The sequence below is a fragment of the Bison bison genome, unplaced genomic scaffold (genome assembly GCF_000754665.1).
Source record: "Bison bison bison isolate TAMUID 2011002044 unplaced genomic scaffold, Bison_UMD1.0 scf7180017864066, whole genome shotgun sequence".
Lineage (NCBI taxonomy): Eukaryota > Metazoa > Chordata > Mammalia > Artiodactyla > Bovidae > Bison > Bison bison.
Genome location: NW_011494638.1, coordinates 2623032 through 2630630, shown reverse-complemented (window position 1 = coordinate 2630630; position 7599 = coordinate 2623032). Strand labels below are relative to the sequence as shown.

The 7599-nt window shown below is 38.8% G+C and overlaps 1 protein-coding gene across 1 annotated transcript in view; it reads right to left on the bottom strand.

Moving 5' to 3' along the window:
• UNC13C (unc-13 homolog C (C. elegans)) overlaps nt 1-7599 on the bottom strand; it is a 673935-nt gene that overhangs the window by 142786 nt on the left and 523550 nt on the right. The window lies entirely within an intron of this gene.

Sequence of the window (7599 nt, the reverse complement as noted above, 5' to 3'; positions counted from 1 at the left end):
AGCACTGTTTATAATAGCCAGGACATGGAAGCAACCTAGATGTCCATCAGCAGATGAATGGATAAGAAAGCAGTGGTACATATACACAATGGAGTATTACTCAGCCATTAAAAAGAATACATTTGAATCAGTTCTAATGAGGTGGATGAAACTGGAGCCTATAATACAGAGTGAAGTAAGCCAGAAAGAAAAACACCAATACAGTATACTAATGCATATATATGGAATTTAGAAAGATGGTAACAATAACCCTGTATACAAGACAGCAAAAGAGACACTGATGTATAGAACAGTCTTCTGGACTCTGTGGGAGAGGGAGAGGGTGGGATGATTTGGGAGAATGGCATTGAAACATGTAAAATATATATGAAACGAGTTGCCAGTCCAGGTTTGATGCATGATACAGGATGCTTGGGGCTGGTGCACTGGGATGACCCAGAGGGATAGTACGGGGAGGAAGGAGGGAAGGGGGTTCAGGATGGGGAACACGTGTATACCCATGGTGGATGCATGTTGATATATGGCAAAACCAGTACAATATTGTAAAGTTAAAAAATTAAATTAAATTAAAAAACAAAACAAAACAAATTGCCAACATCCGCTGGATCATCAAAAAAGCAAGAGTTCCAGAAAAACATCGGTTTCTGCTTTATTGACTATGCCAAAGCCTTTGACTGTGTGGATCACAATAAATGGCGGAAAATTCTGAAAGAGATGGGAATACCAGACCACCTGACCTGCCTCTTGAGAAACCTGTGTGCAGGTCAGGAAGCAACAGTTAGAACTGGACATGGAACAACATACTGGTTCTAAATAGGAAAAGGAGTACATCAAGGCTGTATATTGTCACCCTGCTTATTTAACTTATATGCAGAGTACATCATGAGAAACTCTAGGCTGGAAGAAACACAAGCTGGAATCAACACTGCAGGGAGAAATATCAATAATCTCAGATATGCAGATGATACCACCCTTATGGCAGAAAGCAAAGAATAACTAAAGAGCCTCTTGAGGAAAGTAAAAGAGGAGAGTGAAAAAGTTGGCTTAAAGCTCAACATTCAGAAAACGAAGGTCATGGCATCTGGTCCCATCACTTCATGGGAAATAGATGGGGAAACAGTGGAAACAGTGGCTGACTTTATTTTTCTGGGCTCCAAAATCACTGCAGATGGTGATTTCAGCCATGAAATTAAAAGAGGCTTATTCCTTGGATGGAAAGTTATGACCAACCTAGATAGCATATTCAAAAGCAGAGACATTATTTTGTCAACAAAGGTCCATCTAGTCAAGTCTATGGTTTTTCCAGTAGTCATGTGTGGATGTGAGAGTTGGACTATAAAGAAAGCTGAGCACCAAAGAATGGATGCTTCTGAACTGTGGTTTTAGAGAAGACTCTTGAGAATCCCTTGGACTGCAAGGAGATCCAACCAGTCCATCCTAAAGGAGATCAGTCCTGGATGTGTTCATCAGAATGACTGATGTTGACGTTGAAACTCCAATACTTTGGCCACCTGATGTGAAGAGCTGACTCATTTGAAAAGACCCTGATGCTGGGAAAGATTGAGGGAAGGAGAAGGGGATGACAGAAGATGAGATGGTCGGATGGCATCACTGACTTAATGGACATGAGTTTGGTTAAACTCCACGGGTTGGTGATGGACAGGGAGTCCTGGTGTGCTGCGGTTCTTGGGGTCACAAAGAGTCAGACACGACTGAGCGACTAAACTGAACAGTTGCATCATAATGACCATGTACCAGACATTGTTATAAGATATTATAATGTAAAATTCAAAGGTATACTTCAAATTATCTTTAATTTTCCCAAAGCATCTTCTGCTTAGTGGTGGACCACAGTTGCAAAACTGCCTTTATCTCTTATGATGTGAACAAAAAATTTGTTGCCAAAATTAAGAATGCTGAAGGACTAATCAGTCCTCCAACACTTTTACTTGTGGAAACAAATATTTAACACACTCATTATATTTGCAAAATAAAATGTTTAATTAGTTTTCTGAACTGCAGTATAATAATTATATAAAAAACGTATTCTTTGAATTTCAATGAGATGAATATATTACCACCAGAATAAAAGTGCTTCATTAAAATTGTACAAGGAAAAAGCTTGGCAATTTTGAAGACTATTTATAATTGCTTTTACTAGAATTTACTACTTAAAAGAATAGATTTTCCTTGAAAGTTAGTGGATGCATGGGATTTTATGTATAATCCAGAAATGTACAATTATTTATCTATTTATAGGTGTGGCAGACAATCCATTCTCATGCCAAATGCAAATGTACTACCATCAACCTTCACAGTGTCATTTTCTGGTTCTTAGTTTGTGATGTCATTTTACTGCATAAACACTCTGTCTTGTCCCATAGTTGGTAGTTCAGTTCTGTAGGGCTATCTTAAACATCCCTCTAAGTGTTTGGAAGGCTGCTCTGTCTCTAAGAGGTGATGATATAGAAGGTTTGGGAGGAATAGCAAATAAAACGCCAGCATTAAGGACTCAGCGCCTAAGATGTTTTGTGCAATACTGTGTGCTCACAAAGCTCAGACCTTATCACCCAGAAACTCTTTAAATATAAATATGTATCAGACTTTTACAAACAATGCACACATATAAACATCTATCAAAGATAAGCACAGATGCATATTAATGGTATACAGATGGAGATCATGAACTCCTTTTCATACACTGAGAATTCTAAACCATGTAACTAGAAGTAAAAAGAGAGAGAGAAAATAAGAATTATAATTTTCCATTTTAGAGCGGCTCTATAAAGATTTTGTAATATCAGCATATCTTTGGAGATGTGTAAATTCTGGCTGCCGAAGTAAGCTGTCATATTAACAAAGCATAAAGCTTGGAATAATAAAAGAAAACCTAAAAAATAAATGAATAAAGATAATAATAACACACTAGCAAAAAAAAAAAAAAAAAAGCAATTGGGACCAATGTGAAGCTTCCAGAGAAGGAAATCAGCAAACAAGAGAAAAGAGTAGCCATAATAAATTACTATAGCAAATTTTCTGAAGAATCAATGACAAGGAAGGAACAAATATCATTAATTTTTGTAGGGTAAGTAAGAAGATAGCAAGCTTTTAAAAAAGCCAAGGAAAATTAATAAAATATTGTCCTCCTCCATGACCACTGAAACCGATGCCAGAAAGCATGTTTACACGTGTAGCTGGTAGTCCTCCTCACACTTAATACCAGTATCTCAGCAGAATCCCAAAATGAAATGCGGTTCCCTGGGTAAATGAAACTAGGAATGGTGTAATGTCAGACATACTTCACAGTCACACTCTCTGATATATCCTCTTACAATTCTGGTGTAGCTCTTACAACCCATAAATCTAAACTGGAGGGTTTCAAGTAAGACGCTCTCTCCAGTGAAACCAAAGTGTCTCGAACTTCTTTTAGTATCATCTACAATTGGAAATTACTCTACTTCTGGAAAAGAAATCTGTTCACAGATAAGCTCTGCATTCAATCACCCTTTTAATTTCAAACGTTTCTTTGCCAAAGTTCAAGAGTACAACACCAACATTTCCTCTATAATCTTCTATGACACAGACTCCTGCATCTTTGAAGGCAAGCTGGAGTGTGGAGCTACTCTTCCCAAACACCCATAAAGAAGAGGATACCATTTTATGTACGGCCTGGAAGAATACTGCATGATTTGCCTGAGCCTTGGAAGTTCAGGAAGCTCTATGAAGTCAGCAGCACATAATCTTATGCTGGGAAACTAGAGATGGATAGTTAATAAGGAAAGAATGAGATGTGATGGGAAAGTATTTTTAAAAAGAAAGATGGCCAACAGGATGAAACATAATGGTAAAATACAGGTACCCAAAGAAGCTACTAGCACTGACAAGTCATGGAGCAAGAGTATAAAAAATAAACAAAAAACAAGCTTCACTTACATTGTACTTTTACCCACAGTCTTAGGAACAGAAGTAACACAGAGTATTTCTATGGAAGTTAGTACTTGAGACCAAAATTTGGATTTCATTCATTTATGCAACATCTACTTATTATGTACTAGGAACCAGACACTACATACTGAGAGTACAGCAAAGAAGAAAACAGAGCATTCCTGCAATTTTGGAATTTATAATATAGTGAGGAGAGGCAGACAATAAAAACCACTCAATACAATGTGAAGCAGTGGTTAAGTGTTCTGGAAAAATAAAATGCAGAATAAGGGAGTATATGAACTGAATATACATTTTTTTTTTTCTAGTAGGGTGCTAAGGGAAGATCTTTAATGAGGCAACATGAAAGTACAGCTGAATGAAGTCAGAGAGAAAACCATGCGGCCATTTCCTGGAAAAGCATTTCAGGTGGAAAACACATCAAGTAAGTGGTCCTCAAGCTAAAGAGTATGCTGAGATGCAAAGAAGCCAGTGTGGCTGAAGTAGAGTGATGGAGAGTGGTACGAGAAGCCAGGGCTGGGTCACAGAGGATTGGAGCCTGTTATAACTCTCCTCCTAAGAGTTATGGAATAACACTGCAGGTTTTTGGTCTCATTTTACATTTGTAAAACTTTGGTTGTTATCTGGAGAACAGATTATAGGAGACCAAAAGGGAAAACAGGAGAGTATAGAGGAGCCACTGAAGTAGAATAAGCAATGGGCAGACCTGGCAGCTTGGACTTGGTGGTCACAGTGATGGCTGTGGTAGAAGCAGTACAGTTCGGTTCAGTCACTCAGTTGTATCCAACTCTTTGCAACCCACAGACTGCAGCATGCCAGGCTTCCCTGTCCATCACCAACTCCTGGAGCTAGCTCAAACTCTGTCCATTGAGTTGGTGATGCCATCTAACCATCTCATCCTCTGTTGCCCCCTTGTCCTGCTGCCTTCAATCTTTCCCAGCATCAGGGTCTTTTCCAGTTCTTTGCATTTTTTTTTTTCAGTTCAGTTCTTCTCATCAGGTGGCCAAAGTATTGGAGCATCAGCTTTAGCCTCAGTCCTTCCAATGAATATTCAGGACTGATTTCCTTTAGGATTGACTGGCTTGATCTCCTTGCAGTCCAAGGGACTCAAGAGAAGATCTCCAACACCACAGTTCAGCATAAGGTCTAATGTTGGTTCTGTGTCTTTCTAACATACGACCGTGTCTCTTACCTCTTCTCTGCTTAGATAAAACTTTTTAAGAACAGATAAGACAGCAGATAAGATAAATGTTTGATTCCCACACTACCTTGTCTGCTTAGAACCATAAATGGATAAACAGACAGACGAAAGAATGTAAAGGTTGTATCCAGTTCTTTGGCCATGTCTATTCCTTCATTTTCTTCTCAGACACGCTCAGAACAGTGGGTCATCAATCAGACTGGAAGAGGACATGTTCAACACTGGATGTTATCTTAAAGTTTGCTGGTGTAAAGCTTCCCATGGGGGTGTGAAAGGATACATGTACCTCAATGTGCACTGCAGCACTGTACACAACAGCCAAGATAGGGAAGCAACCTAAATGTCATCAACAGATCAACAGAGGAATAGATAAAGAGGATTGTGTGTGTGTGTGTGTGTGTGTGTATAATAGATCATTATTCAGCCATTAAAAATAATGAAATAATGCCATTTTCAGCAACATGGATGGACTTATAGATTATCATACTAAGCGAAGTAAATCAGAAGGAGAAATATCGTATGGCATTGCTTACATGTGGAATCTAAAAAGAAATGATACAAATGAATTCATTTACAAAACAGAAAGAGATTCACAGACTTAGAAGTGAATTTATAGTTAATGTGTGGGGAGGATGTGAGGGAGGGATAGTTAGGGCGTTTGGCATCAACATGTACACACTGCTATGTTTAAAATGGCTAACCACCAACAAGGTCCTACTGCATAGCACATGGAACTTGGTTCAATGTTATACGGTAGCCTGTATGGGAGGGGAGTTTGGGGGAGAATGGATACATGTATATGTATGGCTGAGTCCCTTTCCTGTACACATGAAAGTATCACAACATTGTTAATCAGCTATAGTCCAATATAAAATAAAGTTTTTCAAAAATGAGTTGATAATGTACCTGAGTAAATTTTACTTAAAACAACCTTCATAAAAAAAAAAAAAAAAAAAAAGCTCCCCATGGTGAAAAGCCACTACTGTGTCTTAAAAGACCCAAATTTCTGCATGAATATAAAAGGCCCCATGCATATCAATATGAGGGGCTTCCCTCTCAGTCGGTAAAGAATCTGCCTGCAGTGCAGGAGACCTGGGTTCAATTCCTGGGTCAGGAAGATCCCCTGGAGGACAAAATTCCACTTCAGTATTCTTGCCTGAAGAACACCATGGACAGAGGAGCCTAGTAGGCCTCAGGCCATGGGGTTGCAAGAGTCAGATATGACTTAGTGACGAAACCACCACCACCATGCATATCCATAATTTTTCATTAAGAATTGTCAATAAAATATGCACATAACTTTATTCCATATTCATAGCTCATAAAACCACTCATAATTAATCAGTTTCATGTATTTCCCAGCTTATAACTTATATTGCAAAATCACTGCCTGTAGCTTTTTCTTAGAAGACTCAGATTTTTATGAACTTCATTTCTTGTAGTTTCCTGTACATTTTCTCATTAATTATTTAAATGTAATCTGTAGTTGAAGTTCTTTTTTAGGATAAAATTGATTTCCATCAATTATTTACAACTTATAAGATAAGATCTTTTTGGTAGATTTCAACTAAGTTATTTTGTTTGTTCTTTCTGAGTTGCCATCATCTACTCAGCAGAGGAACCAGAGACCAAATTGCCAATATCTGCTGGATCATCGAAAAAGCAAGAGAGTTCCAGAAAAACATATATTTCTGCTTTATTGACTATGCCAAAGCCTTTGACTGTGTGGATCACAATAAACTGTGGAAAATGCTGAAAGAGATGGGAATACCAGACCACCTGACCTGCCACTTGAGAAATCTGTATGCAGGTCAGGAAGCAACAGTTAGAACTGGACATGGAACAACAGACTGGTTCCAAATAGGAAAAGGAGTTCGTCAAGGCTGTATAGTGTCACCCTGCTTATTTAACTTATATGCAGAGTACATCATGAAAAACGCTGGGCTGGAAGAAGCACAAGCTGGAATAAGATAGCCGGGAGAAATATCAATCACCTTAGATATGTAGATGATACCACCCTTATCGCAGAAAGTGAAGAGGAACTCAAAAGCCTCTTGATGAGTGAAAAAGTTGGCTTAAAACCAACATTCAGAAAACGAAGATCATGGCATCTGGTTCCATCACTTCATGGGGAATAGATGGGGAAACAGTGGAAACAGTGTCAGACTTTATTTTTTTGGGCTCTAAAATCACTGCAGGTCTGAGGCTGGGGTCCCGGAGGTCCCGGCGTGCGCGGCTGTGCCTTCCCGCGGAGCCTGGTGTGAGCAGAGCAGCAGCTGCGGCGGAAGCCGTGGCCAAATAAAAAAATAAAATAAAATAAAATCACTGCAGATGGTGACTGCAGCCATGAAATTAAAAGACACTTACTCCTTGGAAGAAAAGTTATGACCAACCTAGATAGCATATTCAAAAGCAGAGACATTACTTTGCCAACAAAGGTCCGTCTAGTCAAG